The sequence below is a fragment of the Stenella coeruleoalba genome (assembly GCF_951394435.1).
Source record: "Stenella coeruleoalba genome assembly, chromosome: 16".
In the NCBI taxonomy this organism is placed as follows: Eukaryota; Metazoa; Chordata; class Mammalia; order Artiodactyla; family Delphinidae; genus Stenella; species Stenella coeruleoalba.
In genome coordinates, this window is record NC_137162.1 from 43292206 (window position 1) to 43304756 (window position 12551).

At 36.5% G+C, this 12551-nt stretch overlaps 1 protein-coding gene across 2 annotated transcripts in view; it reads right to left on the minus strand.

Moving 5' to 3' along the window:
* LOC307175108 (uncharacterized protein) overlaps positions 1 to 12551 on the minus strand; it is a 555106-nt gene that overhangs the window by 105885 nt on the left and 436670 nt on the right. The gene's annotated exons all lie outside the window — the stretch shown is intronic.

A 12551-nucleotide genomic window follows, 5' to 3' on the forward strand; every position in this document is an offset into this window, starting at 1 on the left:
CAGTCAAAACAGGCTTGAATTTGTCAGACTTAATACAAGATCATACTTTTTATAACTTTCTAGCTATAAAAAGCAGCTTGAAAGTAAAAGGAAAATCTTAGCTTTAGCAGAGAATGGGATAAATCAGATACTAGAAATGTTAGCATAGAATCGTTGAAATGGACTTTCATAAATTCCAAAGGAGTAACAAAAGGACAGCTTTGTCTGGGGTGGGATAAGGAGGGTGGGAGAGAGGGAGATGCAAGAGGAAAGAGATATGGGGATATATGGATATGTATAGCTGATTCACTTTGTTATAAAGCAGAAACTAACACACCATTGTAAAGCAATTATACTCCAATAAAGATGTTAAAAATATATATTTGAAATGGAAGGACCACTAGGGAGCATTAAACCCAAATGCCTTGCTTTGGATAAAAAAAGAGGTTACTTAACTTCTTTAGGGTCACTGTACTGTTACTGTTAAATAGCTTCGTGAAATTAAAAAGATTTCTTGTGATCTGAGTAGTGTTCTCAGCACCACTGAATGACTGCCTTCCACTGGGTAGTCATTTTTCCCTTAACATAGACTTTGTTAAAATAATATTTCACTCTCCATTAAGAATTCAAAATTATGTTAAAAGTAGTAATTTGTACTTAATTACCATTGGTAATACAATTAAATTGTCAGATAACAGCACACTAGGGTTTATTATCATAATGAATTTTCATAGTTTATTGTAGGTAAATCAATATATTGGGGATATGCAAAGTCCTAGACCAGAGAAAGAACTGAATGAATGTAATTAAGAAATCCAACAGAATAGCAAGACTGTCATAAAGGGGACTGGTTTGCAGTCGGAACATGGAAAATTAGAGAAATATGAGACATTTTCATTCATATATACATACATAGTAATTAAGCATTAGCTTTCTGCCTGTGGCTATGCTAAATGCAGAAGACACAAATGATGGATGAAATGGAGTTACTGCTGTCAAGGGCATAGAAAGATGGGGAAAAAAAGGAAGATAACTGTAAACTTTTATAAAATGAACACGTAAATGTATAGTGGGGGGAAGTGTGGGGGAAGGGATAGACTGAGAGTTTGGGATTGACATGTACACACCACTATATTTAAAATAGATAACAAGGACCTACTGTAAATATATATATATATTTTTTTTTATTGGAGTAAAATTGCTTTACAATGTTGTATTAGTTTCTGCTGTACAGTGAAGTAAATCAGCTATATGTATATCTATATCCCCTCCATCTTGGACCTCCCTCCCTCCCCCCCACATTCCACCCATCTAGGTCATCACAGAGCACCAAGCTGAGCTCCCTGTGCTATACAGCAGGTTCCCACTAGCTATCTATTTACACATGGTAGTGTATTTATGTCAAACCTAATCTCCCAATTCGTCCCACCCTCCCTTCCCCTCTGTGTCCACATGTCCATTCTCTATGTCTACATCTCTATTCCTGCCCTACAAATAGGTTCAACTGTACCATTTTTCTAGATTCCACATATATGCATTAATATACGATATTTGTGTTTCTATTTCTGTCTTACTTCACTCTGTATGACAGACTCTAGGTCCATCCATATCTCTACAAATTATCCAGTTTCATTCCTTTTTATTGCTGAGTAATATTCCATTGTATATAGGTACCACATCTTCTTTATCCATTCATCTATCATTGGACATTTAGGTTGTTTCCAAGTCCTGGCTATTGTAAATAGTGCTGCAATGAACATTAGGATACATGTGTCCCTTTGAATTATGGTTTTCTCGAGATATATGCCCAAGTAGTGGGATTGCTGGGTCATCTGGTAGTTCTATTTTTAGTTTTTTAAGGAACCTCCATACTCTTCTCCATAGTGGCTGTATCAATTTACATTTCCACCAAACGGTGCAAAACAGTTCCCTTTTCTCCACACCCTTTCCAAAATTTATTGTTTGTAGATTTTTTGATGATGGCTATTCTGACTGCAGTGAGGTGATACCTCACTGTAGTTTGGATTTGCATTTCTCTAATAATTAGTGATGTTGAGCATCTTTTCGTGTGCCTCTTGGAGAACTGTATGTCTTCTTTGGTGAAATGTCTATTTAGGTCTTCCACCCGTTTTTTGATCGGGTTGTTTGTGTTTTTGTTATTAAGCTGCATGAGCTGTTGGTATATTTTGGAGATTAATCCACTGTCTGTTGCTTCATTTGCAAATATTTTCTCCCATTCCCAGTGTTGTCTTTTCATCTTGTTTATGGTTTCCTTTGCTGTGCAACTGCTTTTAAGTTTAATTAGGCCCTATTTGTTTATTTTTGTTTTTATCTTCATTACTCTAGAAGGTGGGTCAAAAAAGATCTTGCTCCTTTTTATGTCAAAGAGTGTTCTTCCTATGTTTTCCTCTACGAGTTTTATAGTGGCCAACCTTATGTTTAGGTCTTTAATCCATTTTGAGTTTATTTTTGTGTATGGTGTTATGGAGTGTTCTAATTTCATTCTTTTACATGTAGCTGTCCAGTTTTCCCAGCACCACTTATTGAAGAGGTGTCTTTTGTCTGTTGTATGCTCCTGCCTCCTTTGTCATAGAGTAGGTGACCATATGTGTGTGGGTTTATCTCTGGGCTTTCTATCCTTCACCATTGATCTATATTTCTGTTTTTGTGCCAGTACCATACTGTCTTGATTACTGTAGGTTTGTAGTATAATCTGAATTCATTGAGCCTGACTCCTCCAGCTCCATTTTTCTTTCTCAAGACTGCTTTGGCTATTCAGGGTCTTTTGTGTTTCCACACAAATTGTAAAATTTTTGTTCTAATTCTGTGAATGAATGTCACTGGTAGTTTGATAGGGATTGCATTGAATCTGTAGATTGCTTTAAGTAGTATAATCATTTTCACAACATTGATTCTTCTAATCCAAGAACATGGTATATTTCTCTGTCTGTTTATGCCATCTTTGATTTCTTTCATCAGTGTTTTATAGTTTTCTGAGTACAAGTCTTTTGCCTCCTTAAGTAGTTTTATTCCTAGGTATTTTATTCTTTTTTTTTTTTGGAATGGTAAATGAGATTGTTTCCTTAATTTCTCTTTCTAATATTTCATTGTTAGTGCACAGGAATTCAAGAGATTTCTGTGCATTAATTTTTTACCCTGCAACTTTACCAAATTCATTGATTAGTTCTAGTAGTTTTCTGGTGGCATCTTTAAGATTTTCTATGTATACTTTCATGTCATCTGCAAGTAGTGACTGTTTTACTTCTTCTCTTCCAATTTGTATTCCTTTTATTTCTTTCTCTTTGCTGATTGCTGTGGCTAGGACTTCCAAAAATATGTTGAATAAGAGTGGTGAGAGTGGACATCCTTGTCTTGTTCCTGACCTTAGGGGATCAGTTTTTCGCCACTGAGTATGATGTTTGCTGTGGATTTGTCATATATGGCCTTTATTATGTTGAGGTAGGCTCCCTCTATGCCCATTTTCTGGAGAGTTTTTGTAATAAATTGGTGTTGAATTCGTCAAAAGCTTTTTCTGCATCTATTGAGATGATCACATGGTTTTTACTCCTTAATTTGTTAATATGGTGTATCACATTGATTGATTTGCACATACTGAAGAATCCTTGCATTCCTGGGATAAATTCCACTTGATCATGGTGTACGATCCTTTTAATGTGCTGTTGGATTCTGTTTGCTAGTATTTTGTTCAGGGTTTTTGCATCTATGTTCATCAGTGTTATTGATCTGTAATTTTCTTTTTTAGTGATATCTTTGGTTTTGGTATCAGGGTGATGACGGCTTCACAGAATGTATTTGGGAGTGTTCCTTCCTCTGAAATTTTTTGGAAGAGTATGAGAAGGATGGGTGTTAGCTCTTCTCTAAATGTTTGATAGAATTCGCCTGTGAATCCCTCTGGTCCTGCACTTTTGTTTGTTGGAAGATTTTTAATTATAATTTCAATTTCATTACTTGTGATAGGTCTGTTTATATTTTCTAATTCTTCCTGGTTCAGTCTTGGAAAATTGTACCTTTCCAAGAATATGTCCATTTCTTCATGGTTGTCCATTTTATCGGCATATAGTTGTTTGTAGTAGTCTCTTATATTCCTTTGTATTTCTACAGTATCAGTTGTGATTTCTCCTTTTTCAATTCTAATTGTATTGATTTGCATCCTCTTCCTTTTTTTCTTCATGAGTCTGGCTAAAGGTTTATCAATTTTGTTTATCTTCTCAAAGAACTTTTAGTTTTATTGATCTTTGTTATTGTTTTCTTTGTTTCTATTTCATTTATTTCTGCTCTGATCTTTATGATTTCTTTCCTTCTACTGACTTTGGGTTTTCTTTGTCCTTCTTACTCTAGTTGCTTTAGCTGTAAGGTGTATTCGAGATTTTTCTTGTTTCTTGACATGAGACTGAATTGCTATAAACTTCCCACTTAGGACTGCTTTTGTTGTGTCCCATTGGTTTTGGGTCATCATATTTTCATTGTCATTTGTTTCTACATATTTTTAAAATTTCTTCTTTGATTTCTTCATTGATCTTTTGGTTATTTACAACTGCACTGTTTAGCCTCCATGTATTTGTGTTTTTCAGTTTTTTTCCTGTAATTGATTTCCAATCTCCTAGCATTGTGGTCAGAAAAGATGTTTGATACAATTTCAAATTTCTTAGGCTTGATTTGTGACCCAAGATGTGATCTATCCTGGAGAATATTCCATGAGCACTTGAGAAGAAAGTGTATTCTTTTGTTTTGGGATGGAATGTCCTACAAATATCAATTAAATCTATCTGGTCTATTCTGTCATTTAAAGCTTGTGTTTCCTTTTTTATTTTCTGTTTGGATGACCTGTCCATTGGTGTAAGTGGGGTGTTAAAGTCCCCTACTATTACTGTGTTACTGTTGACTTCCCTTTTATGTTTGTTAGCATTTGCCTTATATATTGAGGTGTTTCTATGTTGGGTGCATAAATATTTATAATTGTTATATCTTCTTCTTGGATTGATCCCTTGTCCTTCCTTCTCTCTTGTGTGTGTGTGTGTGTGTGTGTGTGTGTGTGTGTGTGTATATATATATATATATATATATATATATAGACAGATATGTACACAATATGTACACAATATACAGGCTGGGCTTTAAATAAATAGTGTAGTTTGGGAGGGCAGGGTGTGAGGAAAGAAATTCTCAATCAGTAGAGGCAGCAACAGCAAAGCAACAAAAGAAACCTGAAATTTTGAAAACTTCAAAATTTCTTGAAGAGGTTGGGTATAAATCAGTAGTGTCCATAGATTTTAGAAGGGACTATGTCTCTAACCCCAGTGATAAATCAGGACTGTTGGTAGGGACGCAGTTACAGTCAGAAGGATACTGTATTTCAGTTGACAAACAAACAAAAAAAAATCATTATTTACTTCAGAGCAACTAATTGCAGTGATATGATCTGGAAAACCAAACTAAAGTTCACCTTAGATTTACAGAATAAAGGAGTATGCAAAATAAAGTAATTCTGTATTGGAAACATACTGAAATATAGTTTAAAAGCATTATCTAAACATGTTCTTACAAATTTTTCATATGATTACAACACATTCACATTTCTTTTTAAAAACAATGAGTCTACAACTGTGACCTAAATGTATTATATGTGTGTGTATATATATATATATATATATATACACACACATATATATAACAAAAATGTACTCCTTTAAATATTATATATTCAATACCTTTCTTTAATAATGATTCAGAATAAAGTATTTGCTAAATACTTCAATTTTGTTTCCCCACAACAAATATTTCACATACAAAGTGTAACACAAACACAGAACAACCAAATTTGGGTTCATTGAGTGTATAGTTTGATATTCTATTTTTCCTCACATTTTTTAAATAAAGAGTACCTTAGTTCTCATTATTAAATTTTCAAGATATTTAAAAATTTATTAAATTGATTTAAAAAATTCATATGAGGGCTCAGGTCAGTGATAAATAATTGTTTTGCACAATTACAAATTTGTTTATTAACTCAAATAGAAAATGGAATTTCACAGAATTTCTTGAAGCACTAACTCACTATAGAAATTTAGTTATGAAACTTCTAGTAGGTTTCCAGGGAACAAGGTAGAATGAACACTACTTTATCTTCCACACCACCCGCCATTGTAAAGCTTTGTTAATTATGGGGAAAATGGCAGCAAGGGATGGGAATAAGATTAAAAACACCAAGAAAAGAAAGTGTACCTTATAATAGATTACAAAGATGAATTATCAATACAATCTCTAACTTTCCACCTATTGCCTTCTGAGTGAGAGCAGGATCATCAATTAATGTTAGCAGGTTATGCTATGTATTTCTTCCTGTCTTCCTAATATTTATAGGTTGTATAGAAGATAAATCACCTGCCTTCCTGAAGTTTATAAATTGCTAATGGTATGTTGTTTTTAAAAGGTTAATATAACTAAGTAAGTTTAAATATATTTAGGAAAATTTAAGATTGGGAGTAGTGCCATGTATCAAGGAATACACACAAAAATACACAGGCACACAAACACACACATGCACATCATGCACATATATAGTTCACATAAATATCCAATCAATTATTTAACTCTTGCTCCTACTAAACTAGATCAATATAGCTAGAATACACAACTCTGGAGTAAGCAATAAAAAAAAAGATTCACAATTGGAGGCCTAGTTAAGCTGTTCCAGCATTCAGAGGGTTTGTTTTCAATAGAATAATGTTATGATCTCCTATTTTGTTTCATGGTCTCTAGAACTTTGCCTATCACAATGATTACTTACACAAGAAATGGCTCATCAGAGATATGATTTCTTAAAGAATATCTTTGGTGGCTAAAATAACACTAAAAAGTCCTATTAGATATAGGCTTCAGCTGATGCATCAGTGTTTCTGGGAGAAAAGAGAAAACCTTACAATCCCATACTATTCAATCCAACTTCTCAATGTCATGCAGTTTTCTTTGTGCATTTTATTAAGTGTTAGTCAAAGATGGCCAAGTTGGTGAGAACAAGAGATAAAGATGTTTGTCATTTAATAACAGCTACAGATATATTTATAGTGGACTGTTGATTTAAATTTTATAAGGTTAGGGCTTCCCTGGTGGCGCAGTGGTTGAGAGTCCGCCTGCCGATGCAGGGGACACGTCTTCATGCCCCGGTCCAGGAAGATCCCACATACCGTGGAGCGGCTAGGCCCATGAGCCATGGCCACTAAGCCTGTGCATCCGGAGCCTGTGCTCTGCAACGGGAAGGCCACAACAGTGAGAGGCCCGTGTACCGCCAAAAAAAAAAAAAAAATTTTTATAAGTTTTCCTGGAACAAGTGGATTATCTTTATTTTAGCAACTTGTGTATTGTGTTCCAAATAATCTATCCAGTACTGTTTACATTATTATAGAATTGTGTATGCCTACAAAGACAATGTAAAGAGTTCATAAACAAAGAAAATGCCAGTAGTGTTGGGCTTTCTATTAGTTAAATAATGTTTACATACTGCTTACCAAAGGATACAGAATGTGGTTTCCTATAGTTGCATTAGGAAGGACATACTGGCAGTGAGTACTCTGTAATGAGAGTATCTGCCCTATATTTAGAAATTTATCCTTTATAGAAAAGATATTGAACTTTGGGGAAATCTGAAACAAATGTTCCAGTTTTTAAGTTGACTAAATATTTTCAAGTCAACCTTGTTTTTCATGAGTCTTGCCAAATCCCTCCCAGTATAATTGTAGAAAGGTATTTTTCCTTCTACAATGACAATCCCATAATATTGCTACCTAGGAAGAAGGCAACAATAATTTGTATGGTTACAGGAGTCTTAGTAGAAGAAAGGAGTTGACAGGAGTTTAAAGTAAAAAATACCTTGTTATGATTATATTCCTGTCCTGATCTCAGCTACCTTTAAATAGAATAAAATGGCAATATTTCCCTTTATTACTGAATTATCTGTGGTCTATTTGATTTTGTTTGTTCTTGAGCATTTTGCCCAGAGAGTCTCCTTTCAACCATCTTTTAGAAATAATATCAAATACATCATGTAAAATTACAGTTCTCATAAATACATGAAAAATTTTGGGTGCTGTATAGAGATTAATATTTTAAATGTAAGTTTTATTTTAGAAAAAGAGTGAGAAAATTCCTGTAAATGAAGCTACCCATGTGATAAATAAGAGCTAGAAAGGGAAAGAGAAAAGCTTATCAAATAAGCAAGTGTGTCTTCTATCACCTCACCACTAGAAATAATACATTCTTTCCCGTGTACAGATGATGAAGTGTGTAAACATCACACTTCAGAAAGAGAAGACTTCAGGTATTTCAGAATGATTTATGATCACATATCACTATTTCCATACATAATTCTTAGGCTTCTACTTTAATGGGAATTTTACCTGACTTACATTCAAATTTGAGACAATTTTAATGGTAGATATTTCAACTACAAAGTTGTTTTATTTGTATAATTCAATGATTACGTGACATATTTCACAAGAAATATCTGCTATGTAAAATGAGACCATGAATGTGCCATAAGTGCTTATATTCTCTGTCCTAATCACCTTTCAATCATCTCTTACATTGTAGGTAATGAAGGAAATTGATTTCCCATGGCAAATAAGAAGTCCCTATACGTGCTTTTCACTTAGAAAAGAAAATCGATCTTCATAAGAGGTGAAATTTAATCAACTATGAAAATAAAACAGTATAAGCCCTTCTACTTTTGGAATCAAGAATAACTGATAGGCTCATGCTCCAGATCGCAGTGCCAGGCACGGTGTCTCTGCACGTGGCCGCCTGCGGATGTGAGGCATCAGTGCAGCTGTTTCACACTGGGAACCCTGGTCTGAAGTGCCCAGTGTGAGGCGTATGCATGCAGCACCGTATAAGCAAGTGAAACTAGACAAAGTATAAAGGAAAAGGAAAAAACAGCATCATTTATCACTATTAACAGAACTGTCAATTTCTGAAGCAGCTGCATCATGTCATTAATTTCTTTCTAATCATTACACCTTCTCTAGATGCCTACCTGGCCCATTTCAAAACTCCCACAGTTAGCAACTTTTTAAAATAGTACTTTTGGAGGGACCTTCAAGATGGCAGAGGAGTAAGAAATGGAGATCACCTTCCTCCCCATAAATACATCAAAAATACATCTATATGTGGAACAACTCCTACAGAACACCTACTGAATGCTGCAAGAAGACCTCAGACTTCCCAAAAGGCAAGAAATTCCCCACGTACCTGGGTAGGGCAAAAGAAAAAACAAGAGACAAAAGAATAAGGATAAGACCTGCACCTCAGGGAGGGAGTTGTGAAGGAGGAAAAGTTTCTACACATTAGGAACTCAATTCACTGGTGGAGATGGGGAGTGGGTGGGTGGGGGAGAAGCTTCAGAGCCACGGAAGAGAGTGCAACAACAGGGGTGCAGAGGGCAAAGTGGAGAGGTTCCCACACAGAGGATCGGTGCTGACCAGCACTCACCAGCCTGAGAGGCTTGTCTGCTCACCCGCTGGGGCAGGTGTGGGCTGGGAGCTGAGGATCGGGCTTCAGAGGTCAGACCCCAGGGTGAGTACTGGGCTTGGCTGCATGAACACAGCCTGAAGGGGGCTCGTGCACCACAGCTAGGCAGGAGGGAGTCCGGGAAAAAGCCTGGAACTGCCTAAGAGGCAAGAGACCATTGTTTCAGAGGGTGCGATGAGGGGATTCAGAGCACTCCTAAACAAGCTCTAGAGAAGGGCACAGGCTGCAGCTATCAGTGCAGACACCAGAGAGGGGAATGAGATGCTAAGGCTGCTGTTGCAGCCACCAAGGAGCCTGTGTGCAAGCACAGGTCACTATCCACACCTCCCCTCCCAGGAGACTGTGCAGCCCGCCACTGCCTGGGTCCCATGATCCAGGGACAACTTCCCCAGGAGAACACAAGGCCCTCCTCAGGCTGTTGCAATGTCATGCCAGCCTCTGCCACCACAGGCTCACACCTCATTCCATACCCCTCCCTCCCCCTGGACTGAGTGAGCAATCAGCTGTTAATTAAAACCCGTCTTGTCTGGACAGGGAACAGATGCCCTCAGGTGACCTATATGCAGAGGCAGGGTCAAATCCAAAACTGAACCCCAGGAGCTGTGCAAAAACAGCAATGGAACTTTGTCCCAGCAGCCTCAGAAGCAGCGGATTAAATCTCCACAATCAACTTGATGTACCCTGCATCTGTGGAATACCTGAATACACAATGAACCATCCAATAATTGAGGCGGTGGACTTTGGGAGCAACTGTAGACTTGGGGTTTGCTTTGTGCATCTAATTTATTTCTGGTTTTATGTTTATCTTAGTTTAGTATTTAGAGGTTATTAACATTGGTAGATTTGTTTATTGATTTGGCTGCTCTCTTACTTTTCTTATATATATATATATATATTATTCCTTTTCCTCTTTTAGTGAGTGTGTATGGGTATGCTTCTTTGTGTGATTTTGTCTGTATAGCTTTGCTTTTACGATTTGTCTTAGGGTTCTGTCCTTTTTTTTTGTATAGATTTTAGTGCTTGTTATCATTGGTGGATTTGTTTTTGGTTTGTTTGCTCTCTTCTTTCTATTTTTAAAATTATTTTGTTTTTAATAATATTTTTATTTTTTATTTTAATAACTTTATTTATTTATCTTTCTTTCTTTCCTTCCTTTTTTTCCCCTCCCTTTTCTTCTGAGTCATGTGGCTGACAGAGTCTTGGTGCTCCAGCCAGGTGTCAGGCCTGAGCCTCTTAGATGGGAGAGCCAAGTTCAGGACATTGGTCCATAAGAGACCTCCCAGCACCACATAATATCAAATGATGAAAGCTCTCCCAGAGATCTCCATCTCCATGCTAAGACTCAGCTCCTCTCAATGACCAGCAAGCTACAGTGCTGGACACCCTATGCTAAGCAAGTAGCAAAACAGGAACACAACACCACCCATTAGCAGAGAGGCTGCCTAAAACCATAATGAGTTCACAGACACACCAAAACAGACCACTGGACGTAGTCCTGCACACGAGAAAGACAAGATCTAGCCGCATCCATCAGAATACAGGCACCAGTCCCTTCCGCCAGGAGGCCTACACAAGCCACTGAACCAATCTTACCAATAGGGGGCAGACACAAAAAACATTGGGAACTAGGAACCAAGAGCCAGCAAAAAGGAGACCCCAAAGACTGTAAGTTAAGCAAAATGGGAAGACAGAGAAATAAGCAGCAGATGAAGGAGTAAGGAAAAACCCACCTGACCAAACAAATGAAGAGGAAAAGGGAGTCTACATGAAAAAAGAATTCAGAGTAATGATAGTAAAGATGATCCAAAATCATGGAAACAGAATGGAGAAAATACAAGAAACATTTAACAAGGACTTAGAAGAAATAAAGAGCAAACAAACAATGACAGAGATTCCCATACAGGATAAATCCAAGGAGAAACATGCCAAGACACATATTAATCAAACTATCAAAAATTAAATACACAGAAAAAATTTTAAAGGAGCAAGGGAAAAACAACAAATAACATACAAGGTAATCCCCATGAGGTTAACAGCTGATCTTTCAGCAGAAACTCTGCAAGCCAGAAGGGACTGGCAGGACATATTTAAAGTGATGAAAGGGGAAAACCTACAACCAAGATTACTCTACACAGCAAGGAGCTCATTCAGATTCGATGGAGAAATTAAAACATTTACAGACAAGCAATAGCTAAGAGAAATGAGCACCACCAAACGAGCTTTACAACAAATGCTAAAGGAACTTCTCTAAGCAGGAAATAAAAGAGAAGGAAAAGACCTACAAAAACAAACCCAAAACAGTTAAGAAAATGCTTATAGGAACATACCAATCAATAATTACCTTAAATGTAAATGGATTAAACACTCCATCCAAAAGACATAGACTGGCTGAATGAACACAAAAACAAGACCCATATATATATGCTGTCTGTTGTAAGAGACGCACTTCAGACCTAGCACACATACAGACTGAAAGTGAGTGGATGGAAAAAGATATTCCATGCAAATGGAAATCAAAACAAAGCTGAAGTAACAATTCTCATATCAGATAAAATAGACTTTAAAGAAAGACTATTACAAGAGACAAAGAAGGACATTACATAATGATCAAGGGATCAATCCAAAAAGAAGATATAACAATTGTAAATATTTATGCACCAAACATAGGAGCACCTCAATACATACGGCAAATGCTAACAGCCATAAAAGGGGAAATCGACAGTAACACAATCATAGTAGGGGACTTTAACACCCCACTTTCACCAATGGACAGGATATCCAAAATGAAAATAAGTAAGGAAACACAAGCTTTAAATGGCACATAAAACAGGATGGACTTAATTGATATTTACAGGACATTCCATCCCAAAACAATACAATACACTTGCTTCTCAAGTGCTCATGGAACATTCTCCAGGATAGATCATATCATGGGTCACAAATCAAGCCTTGGTAAATATAAGAAAAATGAAATCATGTTAAGTATCTTTTCCGACCACAATGCTATGAGACTAGATATCAATTGTGGA